Source organism: Pteropus alecto, unplaced genomic scaffold (assembly GCF_000325575.1).
Source record: "Pteropus alecto unplaced genomic scaffold, ASM32557v1 scaffold237, whole genome shotgun sequence".
Lineage (NCBI taxonomy): Eukaryota > Metazoa > Chordata > Mammalia > Chiroptera > Pteropodidae > Pteropus > Pteropus alecto.
This window is the reverse complement of record NW_006440624.1, coordinates 783,581-796,418: the sequence shown is the minus strand read 5'-3', so window position 1 is coordinate 796,418 and position 12,838 is coordinate 783,581. Positions and strand designations below refer to the sequence as shown.

At 37.4% G+C, this 12,838-nt stretch overlaps 1 protein-coding gene across 3 annotated transcripts in view; it reads right to left on the bottom strand.

The window, feature by feature from the left end:
• The window catches only part of SLC4A4 (solute carrier family 4 member 4), a 265,785-nt gene that overhangs the window by 248,603 nt on the left and 4,344 nt on the right, over positions 1-12,838 (bottom strand). The window lies entirely within an intron of this gene.

Sequence of the window (12,838 nt, the reverse complement as noted above, 5' to 3'; positions counted from 1 at the left end):
TAAACCCAGCCCAGCAAAAAATTGCCTTGAAGAGAAGGGCATAAGGAAAAAAGATTGTGAAATGCTTTTAGTTCTCTAGATGGAAGAAGCTGCAAAACTGACAAGTGGTATTATTTTTACAAAATCTGATAAGATAGAAAAAAAGGAACTCAAAGTTCCACACTTTTTTTTTAATTAGGAAACTTTTACTTTCACTTTATACACAGCATAACTTCTGAATGTGGGGATCGCCATTTCAAAAGTAATGTGAAAACTTTTATTTTTTAAAATACAAATTGGATTTTCTCATCTATGGGTTTCCTCTCCCATTCTGGAATTATTCCTTGAAGACCACTTTCCAGTGCCACAGACAATATCATACACCTACATGTAATACTCAAACATGCAGTTTGTCTGATACAAATTGCTGTGAATTACTTTCCGCAGTAACTCATTAGCCATATCTAAAAACACCATAATTCACAAGGGTGTTCCCTTAAACTGGAAGGATTAAAACAATACATCCTCCCCCAAGAAAGAGCTTGAAGGAATATTCCAATGAAGGAATACAGAACCCTAAGTGAATGGGTTAGCATTAAAAAGAAAACATCTGATGCTTGGAATAAAGTTGGAGGCATGTATGTAATATATGGACCTCCCCCCACCAACACACATACAAACACACAGACACACAGACCAACTCAATTACTACAAAGTACCATGAAATTTTCCTCACAGAGCATGTACCAATGAAAAATATATCATGTCTAACCATTTGCAAGCAAATTGTTCTCATGGGAAAGTTATATTACATTAGGAAGTAGGAAATGTCTCAGAAACAATGTGAATTAAGTAACAGTGTCAATTATTTCCTGAGCTCCAGTTACTGACGGAGCTTTATCTCAAGTCACACAATATATGTAAGCAAAGCCAACCAATTTCTTTGGTAAAGCAAACACTGAAAGCTTGGTTGCCTTCATTCAAAAATTAGGAAAACATCATGAAAAAATGAAGAAATTGGAATTTTTGTTAAAACTTGTCACATTATTTTCTACATCATTAAATAATGGCAACTAAGAGAAAATGGCAGTTAAGCTACATAAGTTATATTAATGTTATATGGAAAGATTTTTTAATATATTTACCCAAATCTATATAGTACATCTCATAAAGGACATTTAAAGGACAGTCGTCTATGGGCTGATAGGATTTGAAGGTAAGATTTCTGGCTATAAAGTATTGTTGTCATCCACCAAATGAAAGAGTTAGGGCAATTCAGAAAGTGAGCTTTCAAAGGCCATGGAGAGTAACATACCTCACGTTTTAGAAAATAATTTGAGTTGTCATCACTACAAAAAGGGCATCATTTTATTCCCATTGTGATCAGAGGCCTCCTCCCTGCCTTCTGAGTAAGAGTCAATTTATCCCCATTTCCTCCAGCTCCGGTCTCAACTGCCTTCCCCCACTCACTGTGTCACACATTGAGACAGGCGGGAAAGCTTTCAGATATGATGCTGGCTATGAAACGTGGTTCCTTTCAAGACAGCCCATGTTTCAGGCATTTTTTTTTTAATCACCTTTATCAAGGTATAATTTACATGTCATAAAATTCAAACATTTTAAGGGCATAATTCAGTGACTTTTAGTACATGTACAGAGTTGTACAATCATCACTATAATCTAATTTTAGAACAGTTCTGCCGATTAAAAAAGAGCTTTCATGTCCATTTGAAAACTTACAAATATGCCGGGTTCTAGCTAGGTCTGTTCCCACTCCCATCCCACACAGCCACTTTCAGGCATTTCTGACACTCTGGGTGATGGCCTCTGGGAAGCTACAACTCTCCGGTGCCCACAGGGCTATGACTTTTTTTTTTTTTTTTAAATTATGGCGACATTGGTTAATGAAATCCAGTAAGTTTCAAGTGTATGATTCAACAGTAAGTCATATATATTTTGTATTGTATGCTATGGACTTTTTGTGGGGATCCTGAGAGCACAGTAAAATGCAGTAATACCTGAGTAAGGAAGAAATTGCCTTCCCAAGGATGCCAGAGGAAATAATGACACTGAGATGGGCCATCCGAAATGCAAAGCACCTTCCTTGTCCTCGCACACATTACTGGTAACCAAATTTTCTTTCCTGTCTTGTGTTCAGATAGAGGAAAAGGTACATGGTCCTGAGGTTAAATAAACCTTTATGAACTTAGGGACAGTGCCTGTGTTTCAACAATCACTTCTCAATCTCTTTCCAACCTCAGCTTCTTGCCCATGAGAAGAGAGGAAATATAGCCTTGCCCTGGCGAGTGGGGGGTTAGACATGCTTTCTCAAGGTTGTGACCAAATATTTTATAAGCTGTATGTGGTAAGAACCAAAATATCAAAAGTACAAAAATACCAAAAGTAAAATGAGTTGTGATGGAAGCATTCTTACCACCCTACAGAACACCTGTCTTCAGGATCAATAGAATTATTGATGAAAATATGCTGTTTTGATAAGACTATCATCAGTGGATGTCAATATTTATATTCATTAAAATATCCGTACTTGTCTCAGAGATATGTTATGAAGATTGATGGCTAATTGTAAAATCACAGCTCATAAAATGACAGCAAGCTCTTAGGAAAGCCATAAAGGTTGAGAGTATAGTATTATTTAACATGTAAAGTAAAAACGAGAAACGTGACAGAAAAGCTTTCTAATCTAGCAAGAGTCTACAAAACGATAAGATGCTCAAAGAATCAGGGACAGTTACCTGCTTAACTCATCAGGAAAGTTCAGGCTTAAAAAAAAAAATTCTCTGCTAGAAATGTCAGTAAAAGTGCTTTCAGAGATAGTATAAAAAGGAGGAAAATGTTTTTTAAATAACAATAATTCATAAGGAAAAGGTGATTGTTTAAAATGTTATTATAAAAAGGTTACATTCTTGCTACTCAAAATTTCATAAGGTAAAACTATGATAATTTACATTTGACGATATTTATTTAGGTGTGAGTCAAAGGGCACTCAGTCCTTGATTTGGCAGTGGTCTCAGTATCATGTGTACAGATAAATACCCTGCATGCCATTCTCTGACAGATGGTGCAAATTCCACTCAAACTCTAAATGTCTTGGGACTATCTTACAATCATCCCACTGCCAGTACAAGTGGGAAGAAAACATGGCTTTCCAGGTTATCTTCGAATGTCAGAAATTATCACCAGATGATTCTTGATTCTGCCCATCACCTGCTCCACCTCAGTTGAAAACTGTGAAGTACTGTGAAGCTCTCATGTCCTATTCTCCCAATTCCTAAGATATTTCTAAACAAATAATCCTGATAGTGGCTATCATGTTTTCAGGCCAACAGAGAACCCTTATATTTAGTAACTCTCTAATCATTCAAGTTAAAGAGGCTTTCACAGATATCCACTTTGCTACCAAGGATGATTTAAGACTTTGGAGAATTAAACCCATCAAACCAGAAAAGGGTTTTATACCAAACATTTTCTGAGGAACTGAGTGATTAATAACATATGCCTCTATATGCAAGATAGATCTATTAGCTCCTTTTGGAAACATATTGATGTGTTTACAGTACACACAGATGATAGAAATCATTTATTGAGTCCTTACAAATGTGCCAGGTTCTGGCTAGAGGGCTCTTCTATTATCTCATGCAGTCTTCACAACTGTGAGAATTAAATATTGCTATTATCCCCACTGTACAAGCAAAGAAACCAAAGTTCAGGGAAGTCAAGGATATTGTCACCAGTGAACTCATAAAATCCCACAAAAGAAGTCTCTCTTGAGTGTCAATATTAACAATAGCGAGCACTTCATCACTGCTTTGGGAGTGTTTTGTTTTTGTTTTATTTTGTTTTGTTTTGTTGTAATATATACTATATTTATGCCATCGATCTTACAACTGATTATGTTTCCTTCCTCATGTTGACTGCTAGAAATAGAAGAGATGACTCTTGGGCCAACCTGGGTAGAGTTTTGTTACATGCATTTTATACATTAACCTCACTCTTCCATATTTTCAGCCATTTTTTTCCCTTCACACTAACTTTTTTTGAAGCAAGGCAATATACAAATATTTTTTAAAACCTGAGATGTCAATACTGGGGGTAGAGAATGAGGATGGCTAGAGGTAGCTGGAGGTAATCACAAAGTAGATTTCTGGGCGAAAATTACACCTGTCCTCTGGTGGCTCTTCAGATAGATCTAAATTTATAGGCCTAAATCTTTGCCCAGAAATCTACCTTCCTCTACACCTAGCCCTAGCCATCCCTACTCTCTACCCCCAGACTCCTACATACATCTCTCTAATTAAACATGGACGATGTTCCGAGTTTGATTCTTATCCACATTATTGCTCTTTCTATAATCAACTGAATTTCTTTTCTCTCCAGTTTAAAGCAAAGATTTCACAACACTTGGCACTTTATACCATTCTTTTAGAACTAATCAGCAAGATTCTCCAAATATAACTTAAACACTGCCTTCCCTGGCTTATCTAAAGTAACCTGGTCTTATGCCAAGATGCCTAAAACATGTTGCCAACGGGATGTAGGGGAGGGAGGCAAAATTAAGAGATATTTATTATTTCTTTCTAATTATGAAATTTAAAAAATGTAGAAGAGGCAAAGACCCTGGATGAGTGATAGATTACACAAAGATGCCATAAAAACTTTACTTCTTCAGCCAAAAGCAAAAATCTCAAAGATGATTTTAGAAGTACATGCATAAGAATCCTTAAATAGAATGACAGTATTAAGTCCAGATGCCACAGAGATTTTGTGTTCGGCACTTTAAATAACAAGAAATAGAATAGTATGTATAATCCTAAAAACTTTAATAAATGAAATACAAATGACTTGCTAGCTTTTTACTCACAAACCCATAAGAGTGTCCCTAAGCAGTTCTAATAAGCTATAACCAAAGTAAAATTGCTCAGTTACTTGGGCATCAATACCAGCTTGTGAAAAGAAAATCTCATTCGAAAGACATGGTGAGATTTTGCAGTTAACGGGGGCAAGTCAGCCCTTGCAAAATGCTTGCATGAGGGTCCACATTTCAAACATACACCACCATCCAGGACAAGGGATGATTTCTATTTTTGTATTTTGGATAGAGGCAACTTTGCACATAGGAAAAAAGAATGCATATGTTTATTAATAGATAATTACATATTACATATGTAATTTATTTATAGATCATTTTAAATGCTGATGGGTAATATATTTTAATATTAATACTAATTACACTTAGGATCACGCATGCAAAGAAATAAATAATAAAACAATGAAAAACAGGGACATAGTTTTCTTCCCACTGAACCTCATGGGAATTCTGTTCACTGATTGCCTCCCAGAAATCCTTAGGGTGACCTGAGGTTCCCTAAGCAAGACCGATAAGAAATCTCAGCTTGTTACCTGGTGTTTACTGGCATAGAACTTTTAATATTTAATGTTTGATAAAGATGATAACAATCTCCAGGAAAACAGCTACAGGAGAAAGGTCTTGAAAGGGAGTCAACTCCCATCCTTTAGCTCAGAAACTTCAACATCTGCTTCCAAACGGCTCGTATTTAGCAAAAAACTTCTAAGGTCTTCAGGTGCAGCTCCTAAGACCAACACACCGAAGCTTCCATCACAGTTTTCATCGCTAACAGTGGATAACAGAGTCAAAAACTGACCAGCACTATAAATATTTGAAATGATGAATGTTTTTAAAGAAATACAACTTTATTATGTTTAGTGATCATCAATTACTGAAAATATCTAGGCTACAACAACCACTTAAAGGTACTATGAGAACCTACTTTAATGAATAAAGAGGACTAAAAATCACCTTATCTTTTATAAACTGCAGTTCCTGAGGTGCTTCACAATCTCTAAAAAGTTGATTCTTCAAAGTAATTTTAACTTTTAGATCTCTTTTAGATTCATAGGTATAGATATAAAATATAACCTCTCTCACTCTATATATGTATATATTTTTGTATATATACTTTTTTTTATATATGTAAAATCTGCATCATTTCTTTAGGGAGATATATAGAGATAGAGAGATTTTTATAGACAATCCAAATCAAATAATGTTGACAAAGTAGACACAAAATAAATAAAGTTGACACGTGTCTAGTACACAGAGGTGCCCCAAAATCATTGATCCTATTTCTCCCTTCCCTTTCCAAAGGGGAAAAAAACAAAGCACTATTTCTCCGCATCCATACCCATTTTGAGCCCTGATAATAACTTTCGAGGCCCCTCTGTTCTTTAGCACAGGCACAACAGGGCATTCACCCTACCTGAGCAGGACAGAGTAGCCAGGTCTAGGTCAAGTCTAACTGTCTCCCTGTCTGCTGTTTTACTTATACAGAGTTTATCTGCTTAACAGAATGAACACCTTCCATAACCTTAGTCTTTCCTCATCTTGCCCAGAAGCAAGTGCCTGGCAATCTGCACCCTGCCCTGGGTAGAGTCTCCCCTGGAGCTTTCATGTAGTGTGTGCCAACCCCCAGGAACCAGATCCGTTAATCCTTTTATTTGACTTAAAAGAGTAGAGTGGAGCCGAACGGCCTGGGAAGGCCAGTGCCAGGCAGGGCACTGCTAAGAACAGAGGAACCACCCAATATGAAGAGAGGAACCCCTACTTATCTTGACACCCAGAACCCCAAAAGAACTGGAGGATTTTAATGTGCAGTATACATGCAGTCAGACAAAATCCACCTGTGAGCCAAACACAGAGAACTGACAGTTTTCATTGTTTCTCTTATAGTCACCATTTGTACAACCGAATGGGAAATAGGGTTGGAAGAGAGAAAACAATGGCTAATCTAATGGTCACTGATAATTGGATTTGCAATTGCAGCCAAAGAAGCAGCTTAGAGTGACACATAAATGCACACATTCACACTCTCATCTTAACCACATTGTCCATCTCCCACTCCTTTATGGCTTCCCTTTTAGCACTGGCCTAAGCCCTGGCTGGGCAATAGGAAGACAGTCTTTAGCTGCTATAGACAGATAATCCACCACAGAGTTAGTGGACTCATGGCTAATCAGGTGTCAAATATTTAACATTAGTTCACATAATTCACATATCTGTGATATAGGTGAGACGTGGATAATGCTGAAAGGTTAAAACAATGACCAAGAACTAAGGAAAGTGCTATGAGAGATTTAAATTAGCCAATCCCAGAATCTTCATGACTATGGTTTTCCACATGCAACCAAAAAAAAAGAATGGCATTCACTGACACAACAGCACAGAATCATACTTTCAGAGTTGAAATGACAAACATCACCTGATTCAACCTCTTCATTTACCAGTGGACCACCTAAAGCCAAATAGTCAGTTAATGATATAGAGACTGGGACTCTTGACACTCCCAAGATATCTAAGGTTTTCTTTCCCCCTTTCCCACTACCATGATACCAGCCCCTGATCGTTCCACTATGTGCAAAACAGCCAAAAAAAAAAAAATTAGTCCTTTCAACTTGGTAATTACCTAGTTAGAAGAAAAAAAAGGACTCAGGAATTCTCTAAAAAGGTTTCTCTCTTACAATCACAGAATGACAAGTTTAAATCCACAACCCTCAGTTCCATAAGCTGCCCCAGAATATGAAGATGTTCTGGCTGTGACATCTGTCCTCCCACTGATCATTGATCACCTGCAGTCGTTCAAATGATGAGGCCAGCTGGGCTTGTGTCTTCTTTCTCTCTCATCTTTTCATAAACTCTTGCAACAACTTTTATTCTCCTCCTTTCGGTTCTTTCTACTTTCTATTCTTCTATTCAGGTGCTGCTTCTAGCTCTCAAGCATCTCTAATTTCCTTTCTCGCTCCAGAGAGAACAGACCTCAAGCATACTCTTTTGGAATGAGCACTAACCTGGGAAAGTCAGGAAGCCTGGCTCTTTGTCCTTGGTATTCTAATGACTACTGGTGTTACTGCAAGCAAATCACTTTAACCTTTCCAGGGCTCATCTATCCATCCGCAAGGTGAGAACTTTGAGCTAAATTTTCTCTAAGATCCTTTCTAGCTCTAAAAATTCTATAACAATTCTAAGTATTTTAATTGGTTAAGTGTAATGGAGCACACAGAGGAAAAGGCTAAAAGTTTTCTACCATTTCTCAAAGTCTCTTCCCAACTAGCTTTCTCTTCGGATACTCTTCAATCTACTCTAATTCGACTCTTTCCTAACAAGAGCCAGAGATCTTCCTTTTGCCAAATCCACTGGCTACTTTTCTACCCTCCTCTACACAACTCCCAGCAGCATTCGGCACTGTGGATCACTCACTCATACTGAAAGTGCTCTTCTCTTGGCCTCAGAGGCACCCTCTTCCCGGTTTTCCTCCAACTTCTATGACTGCTCCTTCTCAGCCTCCAAATGTTGGCACTCACAGAGCCCAGTTCAGTCCTCTGACTCTATTCTGTGAGCCAAAGGGCTCTTTTTTAAAACGCGACTTTTGTATCATCAGTTCCCTTTTCGAAAACCTCAGCAATGGCTCCCCAGTGCACGCTCAATAAAATTCTAAATCTTCAGCATAGCATAAAAGGCCATGAATTATCTGGGTCCTATCCACCTGAAGGGGACCAAAGTTTTGCCTCCCCAAAATGTACCCTTTGGGATGTTGATTTTAAGCTGGACATTAAGAAACAAAAGACTCAGAACTTTGACTCTCCCGCCTTCCTGCCTAAGAGATTTAGATGGAAAGGCCTGCTCCAGGAAGGGCATCTTACTTAGCATATTCATCTCAGTATTAGATAAGAAGGATACAAGCAGGGGCCTGTTAGCTAGATTCCCCCAACCTGTGTCTGACCTGTGTCTAATTATTTCTGGGTTGCTTAGCAGGATTTTGTTTACCACGTATTCAGTTCTGTCTTGGCTACCTATAAATTGCCTATTTCCCCTTCAAAATCCCAGAGCTCTGTCCCCTTTTTCCTTTGTCTGCAATGTACATATAAGCCTCAAATGCCCAATGTATTTTGGGTCTCATTCTCATGGCACCCCTAAATGTGCATTTGTATGATAAACTTTGGACATTTTCTCCTGTTAATCTGTCTCTGTTAATTTGAGTATTAGCCCAGTTAGAAGAACATAGAAGGTGGGAGGAAAAAAATAATTTTTAGCCTCCACACAACTCAGGCCACCTCTCTCCCTATTCACATGGTCCAGCTTCATAGGCCTTATTTCCACATCTCAAATTAGCCTCCCTCTTTCTCACCTCTAGGCCTTTATGCACGCATGCCTGTGATGCTGCCCTCATTCTTGAACTAGTTAATTCCTCTTCATCCTTTAGGTCTCAACTTAATGTCACTCTATGAGAGATGTATACCCTGGTCTCTCATGTAAACTCACCCACATTATCATATCAATCAGCCTTGTGTCCTTAAATATAATGACTGGTTGATTTGACTGAACATTAATTATGGCCCTAACTAGAATACATTATCACATTTGGTGATACATGCAAGCCTAGAGAAGCAACATATTAGAGCTTCCATCTGCAATTGTTCTTAACATTTTCATAAGCTTAAAGGGGAAAAAAAGTATTGTCCATAGGTTAAAGTTAATAAGAACAGTTAACATAGATACTAATCAACTAATTTGTTGATTACTAGATATCGGTATTAGTTTTAAGTCTGAAAACATTCTGCAGTCACAGTAACCACTGGTGAGAAAGTGTTAAGCATAAAAATAAATTACCTACAGGGGCTATATTCAAGGGAGATGATATCTTAAATTTGTAGGATTCATCCTGGAATTTCAAACTAGTTTACTTCTACTCCAGCAAAACTAGGAAATGAGGAAGTACAAATGCTATTTCTTTGTACAAAAAAAAAAAAAATCAAGATTTGGAAATTAATTTGTCAATGGCTTACTGCAAATACTAAAATATTTTTTAGATAATTTTAAGAATTCTTAGAGCATCTCTGGTAGGTGGGCAAGAAGATAGGTTAAACTACACTTAGCCTGAAAAAAAAAAATGTAACTACACAAGTATGATTGTTCTCATGCCATCCCAAAAGGTAGGACAGAGCCAGGAACAAAAACAGGTCCCGAGGCTTCTGGTTCTCGACTCTGTTCTCTAACCCACAGCACAGATTGAATAAAAGTACCTGAACAATCAGATGCTGATTTAATTTGCCAAATATGTGTAATCACTGGATTCATTTATGAGCTTTCATTATAGAAAGATATCTTCTTTATTTTTTAGTGGGGATAAAATTACTTGTTGAAAATTTACTCATCGGCTGAGGCTGGAGTGGTAATTTAACCAATCTATAAATGTGCAATTCTGGCCCTCTAAAGCCAGTATGTTGGCTGATATTACTAAAATTCAGGTCTTATTTTTATTTCCAAAAGTTTGGGCCTGGTAAAAGTTATCGAGCATGTTATTGAGCATCCCACTATGAAAAGGGTCAGCAGAATAATGTCTCAAGATATTTATGTAGAGTTTGTTCTCCTTTCAAAGTCAACAGAATATTAAGAAAGGTGAAAACATTGGGTAAAGCACTTAGGATAGCTGCTTTCTAATTCTAACTCTACGGAAAGGTAAAAACAATTAGCTAGATTGAAAAGCTTTTGCAGTTATTCAAAGAAGGGAGTTATTTAAGTCACCTATATGTACTGCTGAGTCAATGGATGTCACTCACCACCCTTCCTACCCTCACCTTCATCCCACCTGGCAATCAGCAGCTTCAGGGGTACAATGTTTGTAATCTTCTGTGAACTTCTGTCATGGCAGGCTCTCACCTCAGTCCGCTAAATGTGATCAGCCAAAAAAGTAAAATAAAACACAACAAAATCCCACCAGCAAGCTCACCACTGCAACCAGAGAGACTCAACTGAGCTTTATGCATCTTTATTCCATTCTTTGCTCTCCCATACCAGTCCCGATTCTCAATTCCTCCAATGATTCTGAATCTTGTGATGATAAAAACAGGGAAATATTTAGCTCAAGTTCAAATACATAGTATTATTTCTATACTATTGCATACTCTCATTTAATTGGCACCTAAATTACATAATAGCCTGTATGTGTATCATATAAAATATGTTGCTATACATTACACGTACATATAATAGACCTTTGAATCTTCTTTGTGGTAGAAAAACACTGCATACTTAAATCTGTTTTCCAGAAGAAGGAAATTTGCATGCTTTATTAGGCAACGGGCACACGTTTGTATTTTATTCTGTATACAATAAGAGTTAATATGCCCTTCTTGGAAAAGAAGGCAATTTAACAAATTAGGGGCAATGTGTATTGGAAAAATCTAACCATGAAAATCAGATCTCCCACCCAGAGCTTAAAGGGAATCAGAATGAATCCCAAGAGAAACAGACAGCAGGCCTTGGGAACCTTCCCTTGATCATTCTAGCTTGCCTTTTCCAACACAAGAAGCAGTAGGTAAGTGTGGTTAAGAAGGCAAAGGTTAGGGGTTAATAAAAATGAATTAAGCAAATATATATCATCTAGATCACTTAAAATTTTTGGAATAATATTAATTATTGGTGAAAATAAAAATTAGAGGTGAGGCTATTATTAAGCAGGAAGAAAAAAGAATGGTAGAGTATGAAGCGCTCCTGTCCTTGGTGCCAGACACAGCGGCGTTGTCCCTGGTGACTACCCAAACAGTTCTATGGTGAATGGCATGTTCTATTATTCCTATTTTACAGAGCAAGAAATCCAAACTCCAAACTATAAGTTCCGTCTTTCACTTATGCAATGATTCGACAATAAAGCAAGTTTAAACTTTTATTCCCAAACTGATGTTTAGCCTCTCTGCTTTAACAACACATGAATAAAACAAATGATAAAGACTTTCCCCAAAAATATCAAACAATATGTCTCAAAAATATAACTGCTTCTAAAGAGAAACTTAATCTGTAGACGAAACTGCTACAAGTGTATCAGAATTTCTGGATCCATGTGAAAAACAACCCAAGTACCAAGTTCAATTTTTTATGGCTTATTGCCATAAAGGAATGTAGACATCTAGGATGGAAAGTAGCTTCAAGAGGGCTTTAGCCATACTAAACTACCAGGGAATTCTCTGCCATTGGAAAACTTTAGGAAGGATGTCTGAGTCCATTTTCAAATAACCGTGGAATTATCATCACATTTCCTTGAAACTAAAGAAATCTATATACAAATATTTAACCTGACTGAAACAGCAGGCAGTGTCAGACAGCTCCAGAGCTAAGTGCTGTCTACATGAGGGCCTCTGGCTGGCTTTCAGCTGAAGCCATGAGGAGAAAGAAGCAGAGCATTGGGAAAGGTCTGCATAGGTTTGACCTGCTCTGGGAAACCCAAGTTACTATTCAGGCATCCACCTTAAACACCTCACTACATTTCTTCAAAGCTCTCCAATGTGTGAGTACATTGTTTCTTTTAAGAAGGCTTTTCCTTCAGCAATATTTTCCCAAGTGTTTTCTCTGTACACATCGTTTCTCAGAAATTAGAGTGAACAGCAGAGAAGAGGTCACCAAAATGCAACCAGACACTTATATCCAGTGCTCAGAATAGCCCTAGCCCCAACTCGGCCCCTCCCTTCTCATCCGATAGGTTTTCATTCACTCCTTCTCAACAGTTACATTTTTTTTTTCGTTATAATTATTAACAAATGTCTACCAGGCCCTGCTTTTTCTTTAGAATACTACCTCCTCCAATAGACATAAACACATCATCATAATATCCTCTAGTGAAAAATAGGTTTAAGTCATTATGATTTCATGTTTGTAAAATGTTGAGATTCTGACCTCCAAAAAGACAGAAACTACCATTTCATCATTTTAGTTTCTCTCCTCAAAAGACAGAGTAGAAGAAGAAAAGAATAAAGCAGAGGTGTTTTAGAG